Source organism: Meriones unguiculatus, chromosome 19 (assembly GCF_030254825.1).
Source record: "Meriones unguiculatus strain TT.TT164.6M chromosome 19, Bangor_MerUng_6.1, whole genome shotgun sequence".
NCBI lineage: Eukaryota > Metazoa > Chordata > Mammalia > Rodentia > Muridae > Meriones > Meriones unguiculatus.
Genome location: NC_083366.1, coordinates 38,608,400 through 38,627,603, shown reverse-complemented (window position 1 = coordinate 38,627,603; position 19,204 = coordinate 38,608,400). Strand labels below are relative to the sequence as shown.

Here is a 19,204-nt window from a genome sequence, read left to right as displayed (position 1 = left end):
ATATGGGAAAACAAACAAACAAACAAAAAAACCGGAATTGCCAAAACTATCCTATACAACAACAGATCTTCTAAAGGTATCTCCATCCCTGATCTCAAGCTGTATTACAGAGCAACAGTAATAAAAACTGCATGGTACTGGCATAGAAACAGAATGGTAGATCAATGGACTCAAATAGAAGACCCAGAAATAAACCCACACACCTACGGATACGGATTTTTGACAAAGATGCCAAAACCATACAATGGAAAAAAGATAGCATCTTCAACAAATGATGCTGGTCTAACTGGATGTCTACATGTAGAAAAATGCAAATAGATCCATATTTATAACCCTGCACAAAACTAAAGTCCAAGTAGATCAAGGACCTCAACATAAAACCAGACACACTTAATTTGTTGGAAGAAAAAGAGGGAAGAGCCTTGAACTCATTGGCACAGGAGAAAACTTCCTTAACAGAACACCAACAGCACAAACTCTAAGATCAACAATCAATAAATGGGACCTCATGAAACTGAAAAGCAAAGGACACTGTCCTCAAAACAACAGCCTACAAACTAGGAAAAGATCTTCACCAACCCTATATCTGACAGAGGGCTAATATCCAGAATATATAAAGAATTCAAGAAATTAAAAAGCAACAAATCAAATAATCTAATTAAAAAATGGGGTACAGAGCTAAACAGAGAATTCTCAATAGAGGAACATCAAATGGCAGGGAAACACTTAAAGAAATGATCAATGTCTTTAGTCATCTGGGAAATGCAAATTAAAACGACCCTGAGATTTCACCTTACACCCATCAGAATGGCTAAGATCAAAAACTCACGTGACAATACATGCTTGAGAGGATGTAGAGAAAGGGGAACCCTCCTCCATTGCTGGTGGGAATGTAAACTTGTACAACCACTTTGGAAATCAATCTGACGCTTTCTCAGACAACTAGGAATAGTGCTTCCTCACGATCCAGCTATATCCAAAAGATTCTCAAGTACACAACAAGGACATTTGTTTAACCATGTTCGTAGCAGCTTTCTTCGTAACAGCCAGAATCAGGAAACAACCCAGATGTCCCTAAATGGAGGAATGGATACAGAAATTGTGCTACATTTATACAATGGAATACTACACAGCAATTAAAAACAAAGAAATCATGAAATTTGCAAGCAAATGGTGGGAACTAGAAAAGATCATCCTGAGTGAAGTATCCCAGAATCAGAAAGACACACATGGTATATACTCACTTATAAGTGGATATTAGACATATGATATAAGACAAACATACTAAAATCTGTATATCTAAAGAAGCTAAGCAAGAAGGAGGACCCTGGGTAAGATGATCAATCCCCATTCGAGAGAGGCAAATGGGATGGACATCAGAAGAGGGAGAAAACAGGGAACAGGACAGGAGCCTACCACAGAGGACCTTTGAAAGACTGTACCCAGGAAGGTATCAAAGCAGATGCAGAGATTCAGAATCAAACTTTGGGCAGAGTTCAGGGAATCTTGTGAAAGAAGGGAGAGATGAAAGACCTGGAGAGAACAGGAGCTCCACAAGGAGAGCAACAGAACCAAGAATCTGGACACAGGGGTCTTTTCTGAGACTGATACTCCAACCAAGGACCATGCATGGAGATAACTTAGAACCCTTGCACAGATGTAGCCCATGGCAGCTCAGTGTCCAAGTGGGTACCCTAGTAAGGGGAACAGGGTTCTGTCTCTGAAATGAGCTCAGTGGCTGGCTCTTTGATCGCCTTCCCCTGAGGTGGGAGCAGCCTTTCCGGGCCACAGAGGAAGATAATGCAGCCAGTCCTGATGAGACCTGATAGGCTAGGGTCAGATGGAAGGGGAGGAGGACCTGGGGGAGAGGCATAGAAGAAGAGGAAGAAAGGGTGGGTTAGGAGGGGTTAAGGGAGGGGAGTATAGCTGGGATACAAAGTGAATAAACTGTAATTAATCAAAAAATAAATTAATTTAAAAAGAAAAATCCTACTTAAGAAGAAATGGAAAACGTTGATATCTCTAAAGTTGCTGCTTAAATTGAATAGTCAAATCTTCTCAGAGAAAATGTTAGACCCAGATATGTTTGGGGGGGGATGTTCTTCAAAATAATACCAGGATAATTATTTTACCAGGCTCATCCGCTTCCAAATACAATAGAGGGAAGATTTTCTTAGTTTACCAACCCTGCCTTAATCCCAACACTAAAACCAAACAGAGACAATGTGTGCCTGTCAGAGATGCGCGTTCTTCATGGTGCTTTAACTGGCATTTAAGGGTCCCCCAAAGGTTTATCCGTGGCCAGTTTGGTCCAGCGTGACCTTCTTATTGAGCATGGACGGCTCCCCTAACAGACTTCCACAGCGTCGTGGGCCAGATAGCTGCCCCTCTAGGAAAACTGCTGGCAAACCTGCAGGTTCCTCTTACTCTCCGCCCCTCCCCCCAGCTGGAACTCTTAGAAGGTCACTGGGTCTCGCCCCGTCTGATTGTTAGTGCACCTAGAGTAAACAAACGTTCAATGAGTGCTCTCCTATGCGTGTGCCCCCGAGTGGACGTGTGGACTCGGCAGTGAAATCCCACTCGTTCTTCGCTGGGAAAGGCGTTGCTCGGCCGAGGACCCCTGCGTTTCTCCTCGCGCTGCAAGGGGACGGTTTTCTCCTCCCGCGTCTCCCAGCTGTGCCTCTCGGCCCTGTCCTCGCCGCGAACGTGACCTCCGCCTGGAAACTCGACGCCTGGAACTCGGGCTCCACGGCGCTGTCGCCGCAGAAGCCCCTCTCCCCCACGCCCACGCGCATGCAAACTCTCCCTGTTCTCGCGGTGGCTGCTTTCCCACTCGGTGCTGTGAGAAAACAGAAAGGTGGTTACTATTAGATTGCTCCAGCGCTCTCCTGTAAGAGAATCGTTCTTAAAAAGAAAACTCCTCGACCCTAGGTGGTGGCCCACGCCTTTAATCCCAGCGCTGGAAGCAGGCGGATCTCCACGATGTCTACACAGAGAGACCTTGTCTCAAAAATGAACAATAAACCACATCTCTTAAAAGAGAAGCATCCCTGCTAAGGAGAGTCTCCGGCCCCTTGAGCACTGAAACCTGAGCAGGAGCGGGAAGCCAGAAGAGCGGGAAGCCGAATGGGTAGGGGAGGTGGACCTCCCTCCCCCCCCCCCCCCCACACACACACCCTTTGGACGCTGATTCTCAAGTTTTGCAAGGAGGAGCTTGCGACCCCTTCCGCACCGGCGCCGCACAACCCACTAGCTGGATCCCCAAGCGTCCTCAAGACCCAAGTGGCGTAGACCCAAGCCCTCTCTTGCACTCGCAGAGCGAGCGAGAGAACAGGAGGCGAGGAGAGGCGGAGAGAGAGACGGACCAGGCTTGGACAGTGAACATGGGAAGAAACCGAGCCAGGAGACGTCAGTTCGCTCGCTCGCTGGCTCCGCGAGCCGCGGGACCTCTGCTGGAGGAGCGCGGCCTCCGGAACTGGGTAGCAGAAGGTGATTTTCCCAAATTCGTTGGTCAGGGGTTCCCCCGAGTCCGCTGGGGTCACCCAGTCCAGCAAGCAAGCTCCAGGCTGGCAAGAGCCCTTTCCTGCCCTGGAACCCCAGCCGAGGAGCCCCGCGCCCCTCGCCACTGCCCGGCCGCCGTGCGCGGGGAGGGCCCGCGCCAGGAACGAGCCCGCGGGGCTTTGGGCACGTCCGCCCTCCTTCTCGGCGTGGTAAATTGTATTCCTCTGTTCCTGGCTGAGAAGAGGGCCTGCGGGGGTCTAGGCCTGTTCTCCCTAATCCCACCGTGTTCACGAAGGCACCTTCCGGAGAACGTTTCCCTTCGCGCATCCAACAGGACTGGAAACGTTCAATAAAGAAAAGAGAGCAACCTCAGCAGGCCCCACTGGGATTCGAACCCAGGATCTCCTGTTTACAAGACAGGCGCTTTAACCAACTAAGCCATGGAGCCAACTGCTGTACAGTGGCTGAAAATAGACCTCTATTTAATTTCTGAGGGTCACGCTCTCTATTTGTTTTAAAATAGTTTAAATGGGTTTTTTTTGGGGGGGAAGGAGAAGGGTCTTTTTTTTTTTTCTTTTCTCGTAGATCTAATTTCAATCTACCGTGTATTACTCACGTGGACTGCCCTTGAGAAGGACCGGGAGTAGCAAAGGCCTGTGGAGACGCTCAGCCTTCGTTCAGCTCCTGCTGCCGCAGAGGCGAGCCCGGGAAAGCCGGAGGACACAGCGCGGGACAGCTCCCACGCCCGCAGAAACACACTCTCTGAACCCTCGCCCCAGGGTTTTGGGGACGAGACATGGATGAATCCCAAGTGCAGGGGAACATTATTCCCCTTGTATCATTTTCCGTCTTTCCCGTTTGATCGCGGTTTTTGTTTTGTTTTGTTCTGCACGTTTAACTAATTGACTTCTTTTCGTCTTGCTTTGTTGTGTCTGAGACACGACCGCACTTTGGAGCTCAGATTCGCCTCCAGATCGGGGCGATTCTTCTGCCCTGGGTGGTGGAGTTACCAGCGTTGAGCCGTCACTCCCTGCCTATCTTCTTCAAACGCCGGGGGAAATGTGCTGGTTACTTGTTTAAATCCTGACGCGTCTTTTCTTTTTAAAATCCCTTCGTTGCTCTTAAAACTACCCAAAGATTAGGTGACTCCTTTATCAAGTCAGCTAATGTATAGGAAGGCTGTGCTTTCAGAATTAGGAGCAGACAATAAAGTTTAAACAGACAGAGAGAGAGTTTAACAGAAACTTTCCGGTGGTCGCCAGGGGGACTCACAGGGTTAGTCATAGCGGGGGCACAATAAGGACAGTCTGAGGTTTTCAGCCAACGCTACTGCGTCAATTCTGTGTACATTTCTCTGTCCCAGCAGGAGTCTAAGTGGCTCGGCCGACGGCTGTGCAGTGGGCAGCGTAATCTCGCCCAAGAAGAGGCAGCAAATGTTTCTGGTAACGGTCAACTGCACTGAGCAGCCAGGGGTTCCGTTTGCAAAAACTCATTCTTTTCTCTGTGTTCCCCTCCCCGTCTGTGTGGAAAGTGCTGGCTTTAAACTTGTAGTCTTGCACACACGAGCATCGATTCTGCAAAGGTGAACTGATTTCTGCAGAGGTGCATAGCTATAATTCCAGCAACCGGGGAGCTGAGGCAGAAGCATGGCCCTTACAGAGCATAAAATAGTCCTACATGATCCCTGACATTGTTTTATGGTGAACATGGGTTGAGACTTCCCACACTTGCTACTTGACCTATAACCCTTTTACTGAGCTCAGCTTTTCCTTTTCGCTCCTCCGGGTTCTTTTTTGTTAGATGCGATCTAACCCTGTAGCCCTGGGGCAGGTTTTTTTCACAACAACTGCAGCAGAAACGCAAGTGGAAAAATACTTGGCCAAAGCTGAAAAAGAGCAACCAGATATAGACCAAGCCTCTGATCTCTGTGGTACTGAGGGGTCACAACAGAATAAATGAAATGCTTGGAGGGCCAGTTGTTTTCAGTAAAAGCTTATTGTTGTCACATCTCTCATGAAGAGTCTGAAAACATTTTATTCTGCCATAAATCACGGTTGTTTGCTGTTTCCTTTACCACCACATGAACATCTCTTTAGCACTGCGATAGTTTTGTCATAAGTTTAGTTTTATCTCTTTTGCTTTGGAATGGTTCTGCAGTTTGAAGAGTCGGAACTTGTTATCCGTTCCAGAATATTCTTGCTGTTGATCATAAAGCTTGCTTCTCACTTGTCCTCTACAGAACTCTTCCGCCTTTCCTCCACCACTTCAGTTCTCCCACGATATTCTCTTTCCTTGTCTCTTTGGCTTTCAGGATAACCCCTGTCAGATCTGAACAAAAGGTACACTGACTCACTAAAATTTTAACGCTGAAATTATGTAACAAAATACGTCTGCAAGTCACCTAGGCGTGGGTACATGAAATACCCCTGTAGGTATGACCCATCTTATCAGGCAAAAGATGAAGTTAGCGGCTCTGCCTTAGTGGCTGTCCCTCTTCCTCCTCTACTCAGCATATAAACACTCTTACGATCCTATGTCATGTGGGTGATCAGGAAATGCAGATTCCCAAATCTATGGATGCCATCAGGGCATGAGTGGTTTTCCTTGAATTTTATGAGTCGGTTTCAGAAAATGAGTTGATGGGTTTTTTTATTCGATCTCGTGTTTGCAGACCACAGTGTGCTCCTTTGCTTTACCTAAGAAAATTGGGCAAGGCAAACTAGATGACTAATTAGGATGAGAGCAGTATGTATCCACAAGACTTTTAGCAAGGGATCAAAATGTGCATGGTGACCATTCTCTTTCTACTTTCTGCAGCACACAGCGATAGGGGCACCATACTCAAGGCCTTCAATCGAAGAGTACATGCACTTTTCTTTGAACTGCTGAGCATATTGAATAAACACAAATCAGAATTTGAATTGTCAGGAAAATAATATTGCTTAAAGTAACTTTTACTTTTGTTCACAATATCAGAATTATTCATAAAGATGAGGTTAATCCTAGAGGCTGAAATTGCCTACCAGGCTTCAAAACAGCAAAGGGGTATAAAAGATTCTTCTTATCACATAGTAATGTCCAACTTACTCAACTGATAACAAAGATCCACAATTCAGCCGAGCAATGCAGAGGTGGCTTCCGTGGGGCCACTGTTCTTTTTCTTAGTCGCCATCTATCAAGCAAAATTGGTCCACTCTCTCAATTTACAGATAGGAAACACGGTAAGCTCCCCCTGTGAACGGATCTGTGGGAACCTGGCTCCTGAAAACTAACAAGTCTGCATGTGAGGCAAGACAGAGACTGAAGATTAAGGGAGCCTGAGAAGGGAAAAGAAACTTTAGCCCAGAAGTCTGGTTAAAGTCTCTCACCGGCTAAGAATCAAGATTTCCACAATTAATACTTGTTTAAGGACTTTCTTCTTAACCAGTTAGGAATTCTCTCTCTCTCTCTCTCTCTCTCTCTCTCTCTCTCCCTTCCTCAGTCTCTATGTTGATTATTCATATTTCTGCATCTTTAATTTGGGAAGTTTTGAATAATCCTACATTTTTCTTTAAATAGATTCTTATGAGGCCGGGGACTGAATGGTCACTAAACCCAATTCAATTACATGTAAATATTTTGTTCATGTCCTCATATCATCAAGAGGAGACAGACCTTCCTCTTCATTTTCCTGAGCATGGTTAACATGCAATACCCATCCTTTGTGCTCCTCTAGCTCTTCCACATTCTGCATGGTGTAATCACAGCCATAATTTGCACAGTAGCCAGTCAACAGTGACTTATAAGGAAGTCTCCTACTGAGGGATATTGCTTTTCATAGATTTTTATTGTAATTACCAAATTGATATATACTTGCAAAAAAAATACAAAAGTCAAATACCACAAGCACAGCAAAATGTTAAAAGTTACTTCATCTTCAGGATGAAGCCAAGAATTTGATGGATATCTCTCCAACCTATTTTCAAGTGAATATATATTGCATATGTTACGACTTACAAAATATAATACCATTATTGACAAAAAAAAAAAATCACAGCTCTCACCTCAAAGGAGATGAGATAGTTTATTCCAAAGCTAATTATGACCATGGCCTTGGAATATAGTATTTAGATCACCCCAAATTCCATGTTCCAATGAGGAACAATGTAGCTTCATACTAACCGAACAGAGCAAGCTTTAGGTCAAGGCACTTTTCCAATACACGCGTGGAAACCCCAGAGAGATGAGTTACAGCCCATCTCACAGCGACGGATGCCGGCTGAGAGCATCCTTGGCCCTTCAGCTTGTCGAAATGGGGTTTTGGTAAATCGATGGATTCCAATTGGTGTTTATCTATTAGTCCACAACATAGGTGGGCAGGCCATCACTCTTTAGAGGGCCAGCGACAGCGCAGGATAAACTGTAATTAGGCTCTGGGCTGGCGGCATTCCTATCTTCCCACGTCACTGACAATCAACTGTGGCAGACTCAGCTTCTTCCCAGAAATTCTCCTTCATACTGTTCTTAACAATTCAGAAAAAAATAAATAAATAAAAATTAAAAAATTAAACAAAAGCAAAACAATTCAACAGTAACGGTGTCTTGTTTGATTAAGCTTAAATCTCTGTTCCCCAAACTCCCAACCCATCAAGTAGCACACACAACTGTCAAGTTTTTGTTTTCGTTTTTTTTTGTTTGTTTGTTTGTTTTGTTTTGTTTGTGGCAGTTAAACAGATCCAACTTTGTAGGGCTGCAATGACTCTTCTTAAACATACATTAAAAAAAAAAATAGTCCTGGACAATTTTTAGGGGGAAAAAAAAAAGCCGACTTAGATTATGTTTAAATTCAGTTTTTGGTCTGTATGTGTGTGCCTGTCTGTTGCCTGAATGTTTTCGCATGTGTGCAGCGCCCGTGGAGACCAGAAGGGGGCGTCAGACGCCCTGGTTCTGGAGTTAAAGGCGGTGGAGGCTGCCAACTGAAACCCCGGTCCCCAACAAGAGCAAGTTCCTAACTACTGAACCATCCCTCCCGCACAGGGAGATTCTTTTCATAGACTCTGTCAAATCACACGCTGGTGTGATATTTCTCTAGAGTGTTAAGTGTCAAAATTTCTCATCCGAGGGGCCCTTTCCGCGGCCTAAGCAGAGGTAGCTCTATCTGAAAAGTGTTTTCGTAAAATTTGCAAACGTCCGTGTTACCTGAGACTCGGCAGGGGATCTTTGCTCCAGTTTTATCCCCATACATCACAGTGGCTTCAGAATGATAGCATCTAATTTTGCGTTGTTGTCTGTCCTTTCTTTTACACAGATCCTAAACGGCCCAAGACTCAGCCCTCTTAAATAGAAGTCTAGCCTTGCTGTGTTCTCCAGATTTCCATTACAGCTAATGAGTTGCCCCGTTTCCCCAGGGAGGGAAAAAACAGCTTTGTCAAAACTGAAACTTGATCTAAACTCCTCCAGGGTACGGTTCCAACAAAGTTCCACAACTCTGATTACATTTTCGACATCTTTTGTCGGTCCCATGGTGTAATGGTTAGCACTCTGGACTTTGAATCCAGCAATCCGAGTTCAAATCTCGGTGGGACCTGCAGAAGCTCTTTTATAAAGGACCTTTTATAGTTTCCAGCCTGCGGTCTAAATGTGGAAAAACTTGTTCCTCTACCCCACGGTGACATGTGACTCTCAAAATACAAAGGTGACAAGCTCCGGAGGAAAACTCCTTCCCGGGTGGAGAAACCCCAATAGCTGTGGGGAAACCTTCCTGTGACTGCTCAGGACCTCCTCAGCCCTGCTCGCTCCTGCTTTTTTCCTCGTTTGTGTTCCCAAGCGGAAAAACCTCATCTCCCACCGGCTGGAGCCACAGCAGGAGCTGGGATGCCTGTGCCAGGGGCAGGCGCCTGGCTCTGAAACTGAGCCTCCCCCAGGTTCCCCAGTGAAGACACTGCTGCTATCCCTTCCTGTAGCCTAGGAATGAGCTAATAGACTGTCATCGGGGAGCGGGAAGAAAGAATTCCCTCAGCGGGACAGGAACCGAAGAAGGAAGAAACCACTATCTGGCTGTTTATGTTTTTGTTTTGTTGTTTGGATTTTTTTTTTTTTGAGACAAGGTTTTATGTAAGCTGCTGTGGCCTCCATCTCCAAAGTTCTGGAATTGCAGGCAATGGGCCACCACACTTATCTAAAACCCAAACTTTAAACCTGGCGATATATTTTCAGATGCTCTTCTATGTTTTAATTTTATATATAAAATATTATATATTTTATATATAATATATATTATATTATATATAATATATATTATATTATATATAATATATATATATAACGGGAAAGCAAGTTGAGCCCAATAAGCTATAAATACTTGGTTAACTGGAATTATGAGTTACTTACCAGTAGTTACAGAGAAGCTGTAACACTCTGTTCCCTAACCTTGTGAAAACAAATCACCCGGATTTCTGTGGTGGTTGTACTTACGTTGTGTGGACGGTGATGAGACTAATTTAACTGCAGGGGGAAATGACTTTTTTTTTCTTGTGGTGTTGCCTCAGCAGACCGACAAAGTCTTCCGCTTTGTTGATGCTACTTGGATGAGCTCTTCAAAGAACTCTCTTTTCCGAATGGCCCGGCAGCATCCCTCCACCCCCTGCCATGCATGGGATGCTTGTAATTCCAGGCATTCTTGCAACCAAAGTGACTCTTCAAACAGACCTCAAGGACCCAAGCATCTCCCTGAAATTTTATGAAATGACAGAAACAAAAGGATCCATTTTCAAGAACTAAATGATAATTGAACTGTGTGATTATTACAATCCAATCTATCAAGCATCCACTGTCCTAGTTCAAGTCTAATAACTCAGACTTTAAAAAAAAAAAAAAAAACCTTCAAATTAACAGGACAGAAAAGCCTTGACTTACGAAGTTCCTAAATCCAAGTGGCAGCTCAGCCACAGAGAGCCTGGGAGCACACATGGATGCTTTTCTCTTGCTGCCTCACATGTCCCAGACTTTCATATTCCTTTGAGAAGCTGAGAGAATTACTTGTGAATGGGATGGGGGCATTGTGGTTACAAGGATGCACACTTCTTCGACCCCTCTCCTCAACTCATCACGGCAAGCCAACTTTCAACAAGAATCCAGCCTAAGTGCTGTCCATGTCTAATTAGGCTTCTCTTTCTCTGACCTTGGTATCTAATCGAAATCATCTTAGGAATTTTCTTACCCCACCATTGGCTGTGAACCCGCAGCTGCTCCTGTTCTATTGGGATCTACCACAGTCTTTCTCCCCTTCTGCAGTACCCTTGAATACAGCCATCTTTCGTGTTTAACACTATTTGGGATACATTTTGATACTTCTCTCAAATCCAACTAAGGGTTTAGGATGTGGTCGGCTTTTCAAAGAAGATGTCAGGAATAGACATCTAGACAAATTATTGGTAGCCAGTTTCCTAAAAAAATGAAAGCAGACTCTCAAACTTGTCCAAAACAATTAAGGTAACAACCCAATAATAAAGTAAAAGACAAAGATCTTATGATCATCTCAATTTAAACAAACAAACAAACAAACAAAATCACCTGATGGAATTCAGTGTCCTTGCATGACTTTAAAACAAAGAATCAAACAAAAACTTCTCAACAAAGGAGAGGCAGCCGTAGGTGACACAGCCTTTGTAAATGTCACACTCAATGAGGACAGCTTAAATGGCTTTTCCCCATGTTAAGGTCAAGACACTGAGCTTACTCTCACCAATTCTTTTTATCGTAGTGTTGGAAGTCTCAGCCTCTGGTAGCCAGGCAAGAGGAAAAATAATAATAATGAAAGAATCCTGGTAGGAAGGAAAGAAAGAAAGAAAGAAAGAAAGAAAGAAAGAAAGAAAGAAAGGAAGGAAGGAAGGAAGGAAGGAAGGAAGGAAGGAAGGAAGGAAGGAAGGATAAATACCAGGCCACAGAAGATGACAATGCAGCCACTCCTGATGAGATCTGATAGACTAAGATCAGAAGGAAGGAGAGGACCTCCCCTATCAGTGGACTTGGGGAGGGGCATGTGTGAAGAAGGGGGAGGGAAGGTGGGATTAGGAGAGGAGGAGGGAGGGGCTTATGGGCGGTACAAAGTAAATAAAGTGTAAGTAATAAAAGTTTTTAAAAAATAAAATAAAGATATAGGCAATTTTTTAAAAAAGAAAAAAAAAACATGAAAAAAAAGAAAGAAAAATGTCTTTCAATCCCCAGTACCACAATTTTTATTAAAAAAAAAAAAACAAAGAAATAGAAACTATTTGCTAATGATTCCAGTGAAGAGCTGTCTGAACGTGTGAATTCAATAAAGTTGAAAGACATGAAATGTACTTTAACAGGATGATAGTGTTTCTGTTTAGCAGTGTTGTGCCCAGATTGCAAAGACCCCAAAGACCACTAGGGAACCGACCATGTCCGCAAGAACAAAGAGCCTTTACTTCCGGCTTAAGCTCGGACTCTCCACGGTCCGACGTCCAACTCAGTGGGTTAGGGAGGGAGCCCCCAGCAGCTGCAAAGCTGAGTTTTTGTTTTGGTTTGAGCGAGGACCAGGGCTTTCAGTCACATGACTGGTGCTCACTTAGCAGAAGCAAGCTTGTCATAAACTGATTGGTTGGGGCTGATCGAGGTTGGTGGGGGACTTCACGGAGTGTCCAAGCAACAAGGTGTGCCCAGGTAACGAAGAGTGCTAACAGAAAGTACCCAGGTAACAATAGCATTTTTACTAGCTAAGCAAAAGTTTCTAACTCACCTTTAATTTGATGGGTCAAGTGCTTGGGGACTTTTCAAGGCGGTTACTAGATTATTGTTTCTGATTTTCAGGGAGGTTATTGAGTGATTGTATCTCATTTCCATGAACTATCGTTTCGTGTTCTGAGAATAGAAACAGGGTCTAAGCAACTGTGGGAACATTCCCAGGAAACAGAAACTGAGGCCCACAGTATCTTACGAAGCCTGTCAAGGCAGCACAGCTGCTTGGTCCCTTCATTAGTAGTATCTGAAAAAGCAACTAAGAAAATGCTGGAGCTGGACACATAGCTCAGCGGCAGAGTATTCACCTAAATGGGATCAAACCTAAGTGGGTCTGATCACTAAAACAGCAACGGTGAAAAAGAAGAAAGAAAAAGAGGGATGGATGAAAGGAAGAAGGAAGAGGAGATGTGAGCAACAGTTCCAGGAAAGAACTTGTGCTTTCCACTGAACCTTCCGCAAGGCTGATTACCACCATAGAACTTCAGTGACTGTGGCTGTTCCGAATGCTAAAAGTCCAGCGTCATACTATCTTGAGCCACCTTAAATTCACTTAACAACCATTTATTCTTGCCTTCCTCTGTGCCTGACCTAATAGCTTTGTGACCATCAGGTACATCATTTGAATGTGCAAGCAGGGCTTAAGTTTTCTAACGAAACAAGAGATTAAAAAGAAATACTATCAGCCTGAGGCCTGCAGTAGAACTTTCCCATTTAACCATCATCTGACACACCAGGTGTGTCTCTCTGGGCTTCAGACAATCATTGTATTGTTGAGTTAAGGCAGGATCTGAAGTCTTATATCCAGGCAGGATTCTCCTTATGAAGAAAAAACTTATTGATGAAAAACAGTTTTCTATAGCTGGAGCAATTGTCCAGAGGTTAAAAGCACTTGTTGCTCTTCCCGAGGACCGGAGTTTGGTTCCCAGCACCCCTGTCAGGTCCCTCACAGCTGTCTATAACCACAGCTTCAGAGGATCTGACACTTCTGACCAAGACACCATCCAACATTTTCCCTGACACAGAAGTGACTGTGTCTCATCCCATTGGTGAAAGATCTACCTCACTATCTGATAAAGACTGCTTAATCAGTGCAAAGGGGAAAGGTTCAGGAGTTCTTTCCAAGCTAACTACCTTTGATAGAAAGGACTATCTCAAACGGTGAAACTATCGGAAGAAAACATGGGGAATGTTCCATGACGTTCATTTGCACAAGCAACAACAGAATCAGGAACAAACAGGAATGCACCCAAATGCAAAAGTAGCTACACAGCAAATGTAGCAGCAAACAGAATGAAGACACAAGACAGAGAATGCAGAAAAATATTTGTAAACCACCGGGTAAGGCTCAGGCGTGGTTCTCCCCACAGGATTCATGTGAAGACCACACCAAAGAGCTCATGTTTGCACTACTTTCCACCTCTCAAAAGTCCCTCCAACCCAACACCACTGTGGGGGCCAAGCAGCCGACCTGAAGAGGACGAGCCAATTCCTCAACCAAAGCGCAGAGCTGGGACAGAAGACGACCTTCACCTTTCCAGACGAACGTGCTGTGGGCGGCAGATATGCGGATGTGTACAACTGATACCTTCTGTTCTTCTCATTTCATTCCAGTTTGCCGGTTTATTCCACTCAGGCTCACCTTCCATCCGGAACCAAATTTCTTCAGCAGCTCTCCTACTGCTGGTCTTCAGCACTGCATTTTAGGTTTTCCTGGGAGCGGCGCAGACAGAAAGAAGAAAATGTGGTGAGTGAGTCTGCTAGAAGCCTTTTCAGGGTCTCGTAGCTGTGAAATATCCCAGCAGCCTTCACTCTTCAGAAGCAGCAGAGCAAAAAAACAGTTAATGCCGTTTCCTCCGTAGTTTTGGAAATAGTGCACTTACATGGAAGAATGATATAAATGTTCTCCCTCCTGTTGCGCAGGCCTGACATCCAATCAGAGAGCAGTTGGTTACCACTGAGATAGGAGTGGCACCATTGCATCTTTAGGGATAGCTTTGCTCTTCTGGCCTTTGCTGTGATTAATAGGCTTCACATTGGGTAGGACTATTGTTCGCTTCCCTCCCACCGCAGCTTGTAGAGCAACTTCTGGTACTATGAACTCTAATCCTCAGGGAGGAGGTTTTCAGGTCAGACCCAGCTCAGATTCTCTGAGCCATGCGTCCAAAGGGTATGGTGTGTTCAGCAGTAGATATTTACCTTCCATTTTTGGGAGGCAACCAAGGGCAAAAGCAGTATTGTTTTGGGGGTCTCGTTGACTCTCCAGACCAACAACTCAAAAGAAAAACTTTTCATTCCTGGTATTGGAGTTTTTGTCTATGGCTCTTAGGGACAAGATTATCAGCACATGGCATAATTTCATTTAAATATAGATATATAATGTAATTTTAGGTGAATACAAAATTACTATGATTTCTTATGGCTTTTCAAACATTCTTAGCATTATATCCTTTCTCCTTACCCTCCTTCTGTATTGGCTTCCCTCCCCACTCACTGCCTAGCCCCCCCCAAACCCCCCCTACTATTCCCTCTCTAGGACTCCACCTACCTCACCCTGCCATAGTCCCTTTTACATTCCTTATTTCTGCAGGCTACTAAGAAAGGGAGAATTCGTTATCTCCAGGGATGAGCTACTTAATTGGTTATCCAAGCCAAATGCTCATCCTTGAAGTTATATACATACAAACACTAAACAGACTCGGCAGGTTTTATATATCTACGCAACTGAATATGTCAAGTAATTATAACAAAGAAAAAGAGGCCATGAATTTGAGGGAGAATAGGATAGTACATGAAAGAAGTGGGAGGGAGGAACAAAAAGGGAGGAAATGATGTAATTATATTTTCATTTAAAATTACATATATATATTTTTTGAAGTAATAAAAGAGCTTTTAAAAAGGAAATTTTTAAAAGAATGTAAGCGGGACCAATATGGGGTTCAGCTCAATGTAGAGCATGTGCTTAAGGTCTGACCCCTCCCTAGCCCTCCATGCGTTCTTTTTGTCATTACTTTTTAACAGCATGGGGTTGGTCTCTCTCAATCCTATTGCTTCAACACAAGGAAGTCAGAATCCGCCTTTAGAAAATAGCTGTACTAAAAAGCTGCAAAAGGAAAAGAGGCTTTTACCAACTGGAACATTGCGATAACTTCTTTAGACCTCCAACCCACAGCTCTAGAGACAGACTGTGACCAGACTTCATTTGCCCTTCTGTCTGTCTAGGAAACAGTCAGCGACTGAAGAAGCACTCACAGAATGGGGAAATGTTTGTCTTCTACATATATGACAAAAGGTTAGCATCAAGAATATGCAAAGAACTCAAGAAACAACCAGATCAGAACTGTGGGCTATAGAACTGAGCAGACTTCTCAAAGGAAGGAATACAAATGGCTAGTATAAAAAAGTTAAGATGTTCGGCATCCACAGCCTTCTGGGTAATGCACACTAAAACTACTTTGAAATTCCATCCTATCCCAGTCAGAACGAACATCATTAAGGAAACAAATGATGGGGTATCTATACCCACACCACACCCCTCCCCAAAGTAGGAGCCAGGTGATGGGGTCAGTGATGTGAAATAAATGCTGTCTCCTGATGTGACACAAGCATTGCACTCACGATTTTACGAGTTACTTTCTGAGTTATTTTATGAGTTACTTGGCACAAGGCCTGCCCGAGACCATTCAGCGTTCCAACAGGCGGCACTAACTGGATTCAGCTGTTGTTGCTGTGTGCGAAGGTGTGGTCTGGGGAGAATCAGGCACGGTGGCGCATACCTGTAAGCCTTGCTCTCTGTGAGGCTGAGGCAAGAGCAGCACAAGTTCAAGGCCAGTGTGGCCTACAAGAGTGAGAATTTGTCTCAAACAACTACAGAAAGGATAGGCTAGGGGCATGGTGTCATACCTCTGTAATCCCTTGAATTCAGGATGAAGGGGCAGGCACATCTCTGTTCTATGCAACAAGTTCCAGGCCATCGAGGGCTACCCAGTCAGAAAAAGGTGGGAGGAGACATAAGGGGGGTGGAATGTACTGGGGTGCCTTGAAAGTGTGAGAGCAGGTAGTTGGGTGAATATGAGGGGGGCACATTGTTGGCAGGTGTTCTAACCAGCTTTCTCCTCCTGGGATAAAACACCATTTCAGTTTACACTTCAGATCAGCCCATTATTGAGGGAGCTCAGGACAGAAACTCAAGCAGAGACTGAAGCAGAAGCCACGAATGACCACTTCTTACTGGCTAGCTTCTGGGTCAAGCCCAGCCAGGTTTCTTGTCCTACCCAAACCCTCCTGACCACTGCTCCCTAGTGGGCTGGACCTTCGCATATCAACTGTCAATCAATCTCTCAGACAAGGCCACAATCCAATCTGATGGAGGCAATTCTTCTATTGAGGTTTCCTCTTTCCAGGTGACTCTGGGTTGTGTGGAGATAAACACTAACTAGGACACCATGCATGAAATTTTCAGAGAATAAATACAAGACGTTCTATTACAAAAGAAAAGAAAGGGCCAAGCGATGGTGGCACAAGCCTTTAATTCTAGCACTTGGGAGGCAGAGGCAGGCGGATTTGTGAATTGAGGCCAGCCTGGTCTACAGAGCAAGTTCCAGGGCAGCCAAAGGTACACAGAGAAACCCTGTTTCAAAAAAAAACAAAAACAAAACAAAACAAAAAAAGAAATAGATCAGCTAACATGTTCAAGAGCTCCTAGTTTTTACAACTAACTGCTTATTGAAATATTAGTAATTTCATTCGTGTTGGTTTAGGAGAGGAAGCAGATGGAATTTACGCTTATGGAGCTATTACTAGGCAAAAGCAGTGGATGTAATTGTTTAGTTTTCCTTCAAAAGTTTACACTTTAAATGCCTTACAAACAAGTCTCTTCTGAGCTGCTATCCCTTGGAAGTTAACAAGAAAGAAGACTGCCAATTTGGGGGCATTTTCCCTGTCCCACTTGATGCCAACTCCTTTTGATTATGTCCTTTCTGTACACCCTCTGTTCTTCTGGTTATACTGCTTTCAACCTGTTCTTTTGATTTAAGTATGAATCTACTTTCGAAAACAGAGAAAAGGGAAACCTAGAGGAACAAATCTCAAGCATCACAGTATTTTCCCTGGCTGGTAATATGTTGAAACTAATGTGTATTCATGTCTGCTTGGTTGCTCTTGGGATAGGCTGAAATCCTCCAACACGCCCTTTAAAAGCCTGGTTGCGGTGATGTCTTTTTTTTTCCTTGCCTCCTCATGGCTCATCTTGTTTGCCATTTGTTCTTGCTCTAGCAGAGAATGTTTCAATCCCACGCACTTTGCCGGGTTCCCTCTCGCTCAATTTCACACTCTGCCTTTTTTTTTTTTCTACACTGTTCTTTCTGTGCAGCTAACGTGTCTCCTTCTCTGGTGCTCCTAGTACGTTAGTTATTTTGCTCACATTTCAGCTAGACAGGGCAGGACAGGAAGCATGGCTGGGCTACGAACGTCACCATCCGAACTCTGTGACCCGCTTCCTCCATCCAGGCCCTTCCTTAAAAAGTGTCGCCAGTTGGAGACACAGTAAGAACATAAGATCTGTGGAGGAAAACTTCACATTCAAACAGTAACATCTGCTTAAAGCAAATCCCTTTTATATGTTCTCCTAAACTCCATAAGTCCCTTTACCACTGCCTGAAACATTGTGTTACATAATTCCTTACTATGTAAGGAACTTCTACCCCTTTCCTCCCAAGTCACGTTTTATCTCCTTTGGGTACAAAGGTTTCTAACTTTCCCCTAAATCGGAGGTAAATACAATTTTTTTTTTTTTTAAATAGCTCAATGTGTGTCTTGCACTGAGGCAAGCTGTAGGAGAGTTTGTGTGCTGCAAAGAATTCCTTCCGGTACTCTTGTCAGTCTCGTCTCATCCAGAAATACAGCTTTGTGGATTCGACGTGCTGGTCTTGAGCCTCGCTTTCCTTGACTGTGCCTCTTATCACCCAGTTTTTAACACTTGTGAGACTCCTGGTTTCCTGCTCAACATTGCCAAACAAGAGCAAAGTGATATATTTTCTTAAATCAGCTAAAGGCTTTGAAATATTCACTTGCGATTTTTTTTTTTTTTAGAAATATTTTCGACCTTGTTCACCCAGACAGAGGTCACCAAGGTCCTCACGCCAAGCACGGATCCTGTCTTCCCAGCCCTAGTGACTGGCTCTTGATTTGTGGCTGTCAAAGATGCTTTTTCTTTAGCCCATGGACACACGAGAGTTTAAAGAAATTAGTGAACAATCCGAAAAACGTGCAAAAATGTATCTAAGTTTTTGAGGGTATGAGTATGCTTATACACAAGAAAAGGCTTTCTGGATCAGCGTATCTGTCATTCAATTTTAAATATTAATGTTCCAAGCAAATGGATGTTAGTTTTACAAATGAAATGATGTAGCGTTTAGGACCAAGAAAACACGTTGGGTTCAAATTCTAGCCTTATTATTATACTGGCTGTGAGATGTGGGCAGATCACCTCCTTTTCGCTCTCCTCTGCTTTACCTGTGAGGTGAGCTGGTGACACTTATTTCAGCGAGTGTTCCTGTAATTTTAGCACACAGGAGAGAAGGCACAAAATGCACCTAGGAAAGCGTCCAGTGAGCTCCAACTAGTGTTCATCTATTGTGGTTAGACCACTTACAGAGTTCTCAAACTCAGCAAAATACTTCACACGGGGTAAATTGAAACACTTCGACTTTTCTATTAGAAATTCTCAGCCCTGTGCTATGTCGTTAAGAGAACTTGAAGAGTTTGTTTTGGAGGCAGTGGAAGTAGTGGTCAAAGAGATTGAACTTCCAAAAGAGTAGAACTAAAAAGATGATTTCAGGCCAAGAATTTGTTTGGACAAACAGCCTGGTTCCAAAGAAAAGATGGCGGTAAGGCCCCACTGGGATTCGAACCCAGGATCTCCTGTTTACGAGACAGGCGCTTTAGCCAACTAAGCCACGGAGCC

At 44.1% G+C, this 19,204-nt stretch overlaps 3 non-coding genes across 3 annotated transcripts; 1 reads left to right on the top strand and 2 right to left on the bottom strand.

Annotated features, from left to right (window-relative positions):
* Positions 1 to 3,875: 3,875 nt before the first annotated feature.
* On the bottom strand, positions 3,876 to 3,949 carry Trnat-ugu (transfer RNA threonine (anticodon UGU)). Its single transcript has one exon. It is a non-coding gene; the product is annotated as a tRNA-Thr (tRNA).
* A 5,046-nt stretch (positions 3,950 to 8,995) lies between these two features.
* Trnaq-uug (transfer RNA glutamine (anticodon UUG)) lies at positions 8,996 to 9,067 on the top strand. Its single transcript has one exon. It is a non-coding gene; the product is annotated as a tRNA-Gln (tRNA).
* A 10,063-nt stretch (positions 9,068 to 19,130) lies between these two features.
* Trnat-cgu (transfer RNA threonine (anticodon CGU)) lies at positions 19,131 to 19,204 on the bottom strand. Its single transcript has one exon. It is a non-coding gene; the product is annotated as a tRNA-Thr (tRNA).